Source organism: Gopherus flavomarginatus, chromosome 7, assembly GCF_025201925.1.
Source record: "Gopherus flavomarginatus isolate rGopFla2 chromosome 7, rGopFla2.mat.asm, whole genome shotgun sequence".
NCBI lineage: Eukaryota > Metazoa > Chordata > Testudines > Testudinidae > Gopherus > Gopherus flavomarginatus.
In genome coordinates, this window is record NC_066623.1 from 46,563,527 (window position 1) to 46,574,795 (window position 11,269).

The window sequence follows — 11,269 nt, forward strand, 5'->3', positions numbered from 1 at the left end:
CTAAGTTAAAACGGTGGGGTTTTCCCAAAGGGAAAGGGATGGAAAATTTCTCTTCCGTGGGGAGACGAGGGAAAGAACGATCCAAACCATGCAATTAATGCTGGAAGGTATACTAAGGAGAGCAGTTTAAGAACCGACACAGAATAGACTAAGAAAGCAGCTGTTTAACTGACCTACAAACAACGAGAAAGTAAAATCTGCAAGAGCAGCCTTTCAACTCAGAGGCCTACTAATAAGATGTAACTAATAACTGACCAAAAATTTACAAATGACTCAAAATCATACTCAGTACAAACCAAACGGGAACACAGACAACACCACTTTTCTTCGCTGCTCCTCAGCCATGATATTCTCCTCATAGGGAGGTCCAACGTTCCTAGAGGTTCAGTGTCACAATAACAGGGCGATGTGTGCATTGGATGGAGGAAGCTGCTACTCCATGTCCCTATTCCAGAGATCAGTTTAATAGATAGTCCTGAGATAGAGGAAGTACCTGTTATTAAAGTGATAAGAACAGATTTAACATTTTGATTCCAGCCAAGGTTAAAATGATCTAATATACAGGTTAATAAAAACATTTCTAGTCCTCTGCATAGAAAGCTTAAATTATGCAAAAATAGCAAGTTTGGTTTAAAAAGTCATAAAAGACACATCATCCTGAATCTGACACTTGGTGAACTCTAAGTCTAGAGCACACAACTGATTCGGGGGTTGTGCCCTGCTTCTTAACAGTCTGCCCTGAGGTTGCCACTCACAGTCACGAGCTACTCCAGACAGCTCGAGCCCTCTCATGGATCAGAAACTGGTTAGCAGATAGGAAAGAAAGAATAGGAATAGTCTGTTTTTGCAACAAAAAGGGGTAAATAGCAGGCTTCCAAAGTATGAGACAAGACTACAGACATTAGGGCTGGTCACTTTAGACAAGAAATGACTAAGGAGAGATACCATACAGCATCAGTTCTCAACCAGGTGTCTGCCAAAAGAAACCCTGGCTTGACCCACCTCCACAGGCCACCAAGCCTGCCTGCCTAGTTGGAAAAGAGAGTGGGGAGGAGAAAGGGCCCAACAAAAAATTGCAGCATCACTGTAGAAGAGAGAGATCTTCCCCTGCTATCATCAATAAGGATTGTATCACAGCCACTGACTCCCAGAACAGAAATAGCAAAAGTCCAACCAGAATTCTGCTTTCTTTTCACAATGTGAGATAACAACCTCACAAAACTGGGTAAAAACTCACAAATATCACTTTCCAAGAAACCCTTCAACTTTGAAAAAAAAAGGAAGAAAAAAGAGGAAACAAAAATTTTATAAAATCTGAAACAAACCCCCAAACTGCTGCAGAGTCACTGCCAGGGAAAACGCACGGTATGCTACAGGCAGAGTGACTACACTGACTGCTCACTAAGCCTCTCGCTTTTAGAGAAAATTTAATTGAACTAATTTAAATCCTGAGTGTGATCATTGGAACAGGGGACACTGGAAGCAAAATCAGTACCTTGACCAGTGACTCGTTCCACTGCACGCAATGCACCATGGGTATGGAAATTGGAGTCCCTGGCTGGGCACCAGGTCTCAAAGGAGTCTTTTCTCAGGGATGGCAGGCAGAATTGCTCTCTTGAAACAGTCCCGTTGACGCCCAGGCACATGGCAAAGGGAGCCAGGAGGAAAGCCAGAGGACAGTTTCCCACTGCTGTGTTAGCAGGCTAAAAATCAGAGCAAACGCCCACACCTGGTAGGAATGGATGTTTATTTGTGTGTGTTGTGGGGTGTCTCGCCTTGGCTGAGTTCCTTCCTGCTGTCCCTGGTGTGTAAAGACCGAGGCAAGTTTGAATGTCTTTGAATTGTTGTTAGTGCTGAAGTTGTGGGCCCTAGGTTTAAGTGACTACACCTGTGTCCTGGTACGATTTGGTCCTGATCTGTAAAAGGCTGCTGTGTGTGGGGTATTCTGCAGTGAGGTAGCAAAGGTTAGTTGCTGAGGTGGTGCATGCACCCTGAAAGTTGTGCACCCCAGCTCCAAGTCTCAGAGTCTAGAATTTGCATAAACCCACCCACTGAGCTGTGACTAAGAAATTCACCCTGCTAACTCTTAGAGGAAAACAGGCCAAAGAAAGTGTATGCAAGCGCTACACCACAGCCTCAATGCTCTTTTTGGTTCCTTCCCACAGAACTTTCACTCCATACCAGTCGAGTTCCTTGCTGTTTCTTATCTAAGCGCTGCATGTATGTGCTAGACCGTACCCTGAGCTGATTGTGCTCAATACAGCCTGGCCTGTACCTGTCTCTGTGGTGCAATGGGTCAGCGTGTTTGACTGTTAACTGAAAGAATAGACTCATAGATTCTAGGGTCAGAAGGGACCAATGTGATCATCTAGTCCCTCAAGCCCACCCAGGGATGGTGGAAAGGCTGTGCTACTTCCTTGCTTCCCTGAAAGCTGCTGGGAGCCTCAAAGGTCCTGTTTTGCTACCTCTTGGCCTCAGTGCTTTCAGCTGGTGGTCTGAAGAGCATGCTTTTTGCCATTCAGAAACCCATGTCCTGGCAGCTCTGCTGGAGGCTCAGGCTTAATCCTCAAGGTCAAGCGCAAAACCTTCAACCGGGAACGTTTCGCTCCCTTCCTGCCTCCTCTGTCCAAGCGGCAAGGGAGAAGCGGACGAGATACGCTGGCTCAAAGACACCTCCCTCTCACTTCCCTGTACGCTGTGCCTCATGCCTCATCAGGAAAGCACGGCCATGCTGCCCAAGCCTGCGTCACATCCGCAGCCTGGGCCGCCCCGGCTGACGGCGCGCAGAGCCACGTTAGTCAATGGCAGGTCGAGTCGGGAGCCTCGGCTCTTTCCCCTGACAGCCACACACACAGCACTGCCTGGCATCCCGAGAGCCTCCCTCGTGTTCTCCCACAGCAGCCGCCTGCCGGTGTGGGTGGGAAAAGGGGACCAGTGCGGCCTCATTGCAGGACAGGAGGCCCTCGCCATGCCCAGGCCTGCCTCTTGCCTTCAGCCCAAGCAGCCAGAGGTGCCAGGGAGCTCCCTGGCCTCACCTCAGGCACCTCTTGCCTCATTGGCCCAGGCTCTTGGTGCTCTGCTGGTCACTGCCTCGCTTGAAGGCCCAGAAGGAAAAGAAACAAGTGCACACATAGCAGAGGATGGCTTCAATCCATCAACCTCTAGGTTATGGGCCCAGTATGATTCCACTGTGCTACTCTGCTGGCTCATCAGCCCTCCCCTCCCACCTAGCCACCACTATCCGGATTAGCGCCTTACGAGCTCTCGCGCTGGCAGGCAGCGGCAGGTCCATCAGTGCTGCCAAAGACGCAGAGCGAGTGAAGGACTTGCTGCCACTGAAGACTCGGATGCCGCCCAGTGAGTACAAGCGCCACAGCCAATGATGTCTTATTTATGTCTGCTCCCCTGCTTTAGGTCCCCGAATCCTCTGGGCGGCCCTGCTTTTAGGGAGCCTGTTCTGCTCCTGGTGGGACCACAAGACATTCCAGAGCAGAGAGGGTGGCTAGCAGAGCGGTGCCAGGGTAGCCTGGGACTCTTCCCTGCCCTGCCTTTCCCTGACTATGAAGCCTGGCCCTGGCACTCCTTCTTTTAAATGCCATGTGCACAAGAGGAAGAGCACGGCAGCTGCAGGGACCAAACTTGTGGACATCAGGTGAGGCAGTGAGAGACAACCATATGGTCAACCCACAGGACTCTCTAGCCAGACTTAAGTTCTAGGACCCCAACCTATAGCAGCCGGCTCAAAGATCTGTCTCCAGTGGGCCTCTGTCACCCAGCATGGGGGAGAAAAAACCCCTCACTCTAGTTCATCAGGAGAGAGGGACCAAGTACATTGAGCTCCACGGCTTTGCAGAAAACCAACATATGTACCAGAGGTCCCAATGAACTTTGAACTCAGATTGCAGGGATCAGAGTCCTAAGTACTGCCCATTACACCATGGGACCTGCTGCTAGTTTACATTCTAGACTCCTGTGACTCTCAGCTGGCTGGTTTTCACTCTGCACTTATTGCTTCCCACGAGCGGCTTCCTCTCGCGGGACTCTCTCTCCTCCTCCAGCGACTGTGGTCCTGCACTATCAGATCGGTGGGGTCCTGCCCTGAGTCTCAGCATCCCTCTGCTTTGTCTCCATTCCCTACAGTCTGCAAAAATGTCAGGGGAGGCCGCCCCTCCCTTCACTCGGTGATCCCGCCCAAATCAACCACTGCAGACTCATCTCCTGGAACTCAGCCAGCTGTCGCTTGATCCGGTCGTATAGTCACACGCTGACTGGCTCCCCAGCCTGGATGGCCTTGTGGATATCCCACAGGTGACACCGGGGGAAGGAGTAGAGTGAGGGCAGAGCCTGGAGAGGAAAGGGGGGATTAGTCCCGGACCCCCTACCCCTCTAGGGCTGGCCCTGAAGGGAAGCACTGACTATCACAGTGACAATAAAACTGACCAGCCTTGCGGGGGAGAATGAGGGAGATCCGCACTCATCAGGTCTCTTCTCTCCCCCAAGGTGAGCTAGACACTGTGTTCTCTTGGCTCTCACTCTAGCAACTGGATGCCAAGGAGCCATTTCCCCACTGGAAGTGCATTGAGTTCCCCTGTGGTGCTGAGGGGGCTGGTGCTGCTGCTGGCTCTGCGGTTGGCAGGGGGGTTGATGTCTGCACAGACTCTCAGCTGCCAGGCAGGAGGAGGCACTTGGGACCTTACCAGACTGGCTTAAGGAAGACAGGGGGTTGACAGAGCAATACAGACGCTCTCCAGAGCACGGAGCAGCATTCGCGCATGCAGCCAGGCAATAAGCATTTCCCACAGCCTGGAGCTGAGGGGGAGGCAGCAGTTGCTGTTCCAGCTCCTCAGGGACAGGATCTGTCAGCCAACAGACACTTTTTACTTACCACAGCTAAGGGCGTCGGGTTTCTCTGGTGGGGGTGTGGAGCAGCCGTTCGTTTTCCTGTTTGCACTCCTCTGCGGTGTGAAAATCGGGGAGGGGAGGCAGAAGCCCCACTTCCCTCCCGAAATGACACCCAGTGGAGGAATCCAGGACAACAGGGTGGGGCGGCAAGTGGTGGCTAGACTCTCACCGCCAGGGTCAAGTCTAGCTCAGGGTCCAGCTCAACTCCTCCCCCGCACCACTTGCCCCAGTCCCCTTCTGCCACCAGGTCAACCCGGGAACTCAGGCAGGAACCGGGTGAGGCAGCAAGTCAAGCTGAGCAAGGCAGGCCAAAGTGAGTTTTGTCTTCATAGGCCGCTCACAATAGACTCATAGACTCATAGGTCAGAAGGGACCAATCTGATCATCTAGTCTGACCTCCTGCACAAGGCAGGCCACAGAACCCCACCCATCCAATTTTATAACAACCCCTATCCCAGGACCGAGTTATTGAAATCCACAAAAATGGTTTGAAGACCTCAAGCTGCAGAGAAACCACCAGCAAGTGACCCGTGCCCCACGCTGCAGGGGAAGGCGAAAAACCTCCAGGGCACCTGCCAATCCGCCCTGGAGGAAAATTCCTTCCCGACCCCAAATATGGCGATCAGCTAAACCCTGAGCATGTGGGCAAGAGTCACCAGCTAGCACCCAAGAAGGAATTCTCTGCAGCAACTCAGTACCCATCGCATCCAACATCTCCCTGCAGACCATTGAGCAGACCTGTCTGGTGGTAATTCAAGATCAATTACCCAAATTAACGATCCTATCATAACATCCCCTCCATATACTTATCAAGCTTTGTCTTAAAGCCAGGAAAGTCTTTTGCCCCTACTACTTCCCTCAGAAGGCTATTCCAGAACTTCACTCCCCTAATGGTCAGAAACCTTCATCTAATTTCAAGTCTAAACTTCCTAATATCCAGTTTATACCCATTCGTCCTCGTGGCTACATTAGTACTAAACTTAAATAATTCCTCTCCCTCCCTAACGTTAACCCCCTTGATATATTTATATAGAGCGAGCATATCCCCCCTCAGCCTTCTTTTGACCAGGCTAAACAAGCCAAGCTCTTTGAGTCTCCTTTCATAAGGCAGTTTTTCCATTCCTCGGATCATCCTTGTAGCCCGTCTCTGAACCTGTTCCAGTTTGAATTCATCCTTCTTGAACATGGGACACCAGAACTGCACACAGTATTCCAGATGGGGTCTCACCAACGCCTTATATAACGGTACTAACACATCCTTATCCTTGCAGGAAATACCCCACCTGATGCATCCCAAAATCGCATTTGCTTTTTTAACAGCCGCATCACATTGGCGACTCATAGTCATCCTGCTATCAACCAGTACCCCAAGGTCCTTCTCCTCCTCCGTCGCTTCCAACTGATGCGCTCCCAACGTATATCCAAAATTCTTATTATTAATTCCTAAATGCATGACCTTGCACTTTTCACTATTGTATTTCATCCTATTTCTATTACTCCAGTTTACAAGGTGGTTCAGATCTTCCTGAATAGTATCCCTGTCCTTCTCCGTGTTAGCAATACCCCCCAGCTTTGTGTCATCCGCAAACTTTATTAGCACATTCCCGCTCTTTGTGCCAAGGTCAGTAATAAAAAGGTTAAATAAGATCGGTCCCAAAACCGATCCTTGAGGGACTCCACTGGTGACCTCCTTCCAGCCTGACAGTTCAATGATGTCCTTTTTGTGTGCAACTGCTGCAAAAACATCCCCGACAGAGAAGCAACATGTCAAAACCTTCCTAGACAGCTGCCCAAGTAGCTCAATTAGGAGACCATTAGACTGAAGATCTAAAGATCCCTGGTTCAATCTCAGGCTTTAGCAGGCCCTTTCATTCCTCTTTGTGCAATGGCAGCATGTTTTCTGGGAGCACAGCAGTGCCTGCAGCCCAGATGAGTTCCTGATCTTGTGCTCTGCAGTAGGAAAACATAGAATGGGCTTCTGCTCCTAGTTGGCCCACCTGACTTTTAAGGATGGGAGCTGTCTTTCCCAACATGGCAGGAACTGAGTGAGGCAGGGTGGCCCTCAGGAATGGTGCCAGAGGGCTGCTGGGCAGGGATTAGGGATGAAAACTCCTCTATGCAACTGAGCAATGGCAGTACCAGGGAAGGGGCATCTGTAAAAGTGGCCATGTGGAAGGTGGCAGGGATTTGGGGGCCCAGGAGGAGGTGCTTAATGTTCAGTGCCTTGGAGCAGCTGGACTTGGACATGGTGGGTGTTCAGGAAATGCACATTAACAACTTTAGAATAGCTCAATAGGCAGAGAGTGATAGGAGGAAGGGCTCATCTCTCTGGTCCTCCTGGCCAGGGAAGAAGGATGGGGTTGGAGTCTCGTTCTTCACATTCACAGTACAAGTACAGAAGGTTCTGGAGGGCATTACTGGTAGATTTTGTGCTCTGTGACACTGGTTACTGTTATATTAATTAGTGTTTATGGTCCCCCAGTTAAGGCGTGAAAGGAAAGTTCTATGGAAGGAACTGGCTCCCTTCTTCTGGACCACACGGTGTTTGGTGCTGGGGCGGGATTTCAATTGTTGCAGCTGGCCTGGGGACTGTCGGTCCTGTTTTCCTTACCATCAGAGGAAACTCTTCTATGATGAGCACTACCTGGCGCAGGTCCATAGTGAGGTTGGCTTAGAAGATGTGTTTCTCCATAGTGGAACCAGTGGAGGGTGTAGTAAGTGAAGGCCCTGATAAAGACCCAGTATGAGGCCTGAGGCCTAAACTAAAATAATGGCCAAAATTTTGCTAACATAAAGCAAAGTGAAGCTGTGAGCCAGAGGCAGGCCCTGCTCACAGAAGCTGGCAAGGAAAGGGCTGATGCAAGAAGATATGTACCTAAAAGGTACTGAACACTAGAGATCAGAACATTCACATACTTGCACATTCCACACAGATAACAAGGAACAGGCCGACCCATCCCAATGACAGGGGCAAAAGGGTAAAATGATGGATGGAGTTGTTTTGATAGAACCAACATGTACAAGGTGAGAGGCGGCACCTTACTGCATAGAGGGGTTGTACCTTGCTGCGTGGAGGGGCTGCACCTCAATACGTCAGGAGTGATGTGTAACTTGTTTGTACTTGTGTATAAAAATGTATCCCTGGGGCGATGTCTTTGTCCGGCCGAGGGGGCAGTGGAAAGTCCCGCCACTGACTGAGCCGGGTCCATTGCCAAGAGGCACTTTCTCGTAGTATGCCCTGAATTAGGCTGAGAAACCTACAGGGAACTGCATTTGTGTCCGAGATCGCAATAAACCTGGCCAACGTGCCTTCGTACCTTACTAGACTCTGTGGTCATTGGGGGTTCTCTTCGGGTCTGCTGTGTCAGATATCTGCGCAGAGCTGGAGCAGCACACAGAGGGAACACACGCACACAGCCGAGTGATACCAACAAGGAGAGAGCAGAGCAGAGCACCACACCGGTAGCATCTGACAACATACTTCTGACAACAGAGGGCAGGTGGTAGCCTCCTATTCCTCTGACCCGAGTTCACACTAGCTGCAGAGGGGATACACCTTTCTGAGGGGACAGGCCAGGAGTTGCATTGTCCGGATTCATGTGAAGGAGAGCATGTTCACAGCCCAGTGCAGGGTGGTGCTAATGGACTGTTTGGATCACTCAGCTCTCACCATGTGCTCAATGTGGGCAATTCCCTGAGCCATAGCAGAGAATATTGGAAGCTGAACATCCAGAGCTTGCAAGATAAAGGAGCAGGGGGCGAGGCCTGGCGGTGTTGGCAGAACGGGAAAGCATCAGAGAATTCTATGGCAACCAGGGGGATTCGTAGGAGTCGGTGAGGCTGGAGGGAGGAGTTGGAGGCTTTGTTCTGTGGTCGGGCAAACACCGCAACATTAAAGAAACCAATGGTGTCAAGTCCTGCAGTGTCACCTGTGGGATTTCCAGAAGCCCATCCAGGCTGGGGAGCCAGTCAGTGTGTGACTGTATGACTGGATCAAGCGACAGCTGGCTGAGTTCCAGGAGATGAGTCTGCAGCTGGCCGATATGAGCGGGACCACCAAGTGAAGAGAGGGGCGGCCTCCCCTGACATTTTTGCGGACTGCAGGGCAGGGCCGGCTTTAGGCCAATTTGCCCAATTCCCCGGAATCGGGCCCCGCCCCTGAAGGGGGCCTCGCGCTGGCTGGCTGTCTCCCGGAAGCAGCAGCTGTTGTTGCTAGGCAACGAGAGACGCTGGCCAGCAGAGGGCTGAGGCAGAGACAGCCGCTGGGTGTTGCAGGTCAGGAGGGGGGAGGGGGGAGAAGGCACATGTGTTTGCAGCCTTCCTCCCGTCCCCTCCCCTCCCCCGAGCAGTCACCTGGAGCCTGGAGGAGACTCCGAGGGAGCTTCTGATCCGGTGGGAGACACAGGAATCTCTGCAGTGGACCTCACTCACCTGAGCAGCTGCTGGGGCTCCCAGCGGTGAGTGTCTGTCCCTGTCATTCCCCGCAGGTTTGTAAGATTGGGTTGGTGTTGTGGTTTTCAGGGTGTTGCTGTTTGAGGGTGAGTTTGTGCCTGCCTGTGTCTGTTTCAGAACTAAAGTTGGGATCATGTCATGTAACCCAGGAAAAAAGCCCCCAGGCGGTACTTAGTGCTGTGAACTCCAGGTGAGAGAGAGAGGGAGGTTTGGAGGAGGAAATCAAATACATCAAGAGGGGAGAGTGCAGGTGGCACGGCAGGCTGATACTTTTATCTCCCCCCATCTCCCTGCAGAAGGGGAAACTGAGGCACAGCGTGATCTGATTCCCTTTCCAAATTATTTTGCAAAGGAAGGGGACTGGGGCTCCTATCCAAACCAGTTCCCTTCCAATCAACTCTGTTTTCCCTGCTGCAAGACCACTGTAGGGGCTGAATATTTCCATTAAACTATGGCTCCTTCATTTGTCCTGCAACAATAAAATAGACCGGCTGGAGGGGGGGCAAATAGCCCCCCCAAAGCTGTGTGGATATTAAGTTTTTTTTGGGGGGGGCATGATAATATTCTAGATCAATCAAATGCCCAGCTCAGCTTTCTAGCCATCCAGCAGCTCTAGGGCAGGGAAGGAAGGTGCTCTTGGTGCAGAGTGGTCGCAAAACAGGGGTGAATTTAGCGGGGGGTTGAGGGGTCTGCTTGAAATCCCACCCGATGCAGCCACACAGAATCACTGGCAGCGCTGGGAGAGGCCAGGAGTGGAAGTTGGTGGCCTGGGGGTAGGGGGACATTGCCCTCAGTCCTGGGCTCTGGGATGGACTAGGCTGGGTGGTGGGTTCAGTCTAGTCTTCCAGCCTGCTGTTCTCACTGGGCTTTGTGGTTTTCATCTGGCTCCACTGAAAAAGCCCAGTAGAAAAGGGGAGTGGAGAGGCAGGAAGGAGTTTGTAAGGGGTCTAATTGGCCCATCAGTGAAAGAGTAAAACCAGAGTTTGACTGGGTTCCCCCCCAGCCACCACTCCTGCAAACACTTGGGAAGGGGCAGCTCCATCCCTCACTGAGGCTATGGTAAGGGGCATCAGGGGAGGAAGGAAGCCACATGGCAGTCCCTTCCCCTCCAGCAGCCCCCTCCAGCCCCCAAACTCTGTCCCAAAGCCTGCACGGCACCCACCCCTCCACACTCCCTCCCAGATCCTGCACCCTCCACCCTTCCTGCACCCCACCCCGTGCCCCAGCCCAGAGACTGCACCCAGCACCCAAACTCCGTCCCACTCAGCCCTGGGCAAAGCTCCTTGGTCTGGCTCCCAGCCCCTCTCCAAGGATTGCAGCTGTCTGGAGGTGCCTGCCTTCCACACCTTCCTCATTCACACCTCATTCATTCAATAGGTCAATTCATTACAAACTGGAGGAAAGATCTCATTCTACTAAAAATGCATAATGCAGAGATTTATCTACAACTGCATTGATTGACTGCTGTGAGCAGTAATATAGTGACCTCTGGGTCTCTGAATGAGGCTATATACTTGGAGAAGTGGGGTGGTGGTGCAGCAGCAAGTCGGGAGCAAGCAGGTGGGCAAGCAGCAGGTGGACAAAGAGGCGAGCAGTGGGCCAGCAGGGGTTCTAGGGGCAGGCATAGGGGTTTCTGGCAGGGGAGGGAGAAAGTGAAAGGAAGTGAGTGGTGGGTGGGGGACTGATTAGGAGGGGCGCAGCAAATCAGTGGGGGACTAGGAGGTGAAGAGGGTGTAATGGTGGGGCAGAGGGGGTGGGTCCTATCTTACTGCTGTGATCTGGTCACCCTATGTGTGTGCCAGGTTTCAGAGTAGCAGCCGTGTTAGTCTGTATCTGCAAAAAGAACAGGAGTACTTGTGGCACCTTAGAGACAAACAAATTTATTTTAACATAAGCTTTCATGGGCTACAGCCCA

At 51.7% G+C, this 11,269-nt stretch overlaps 1 non-coding gene across 1 annotated transcript; it reads right to left on the bottom strand.

The window, feature by feature from the left end:
* Nucleotides 1–360: 360 nt before the first annotated feature.
* LOC127056091 (U2 spliceosomal RNA) lies at nt 361–555 on the bottom strand. Its single transcript, XR_007775734.1, has one exon. It is a non-coding gene; the product is annotated as a U2 spliceosomal RNA (small nuclear RNA).
* Nucleotides 556–11,269: the final 10,714 nt, after the last annotated feature.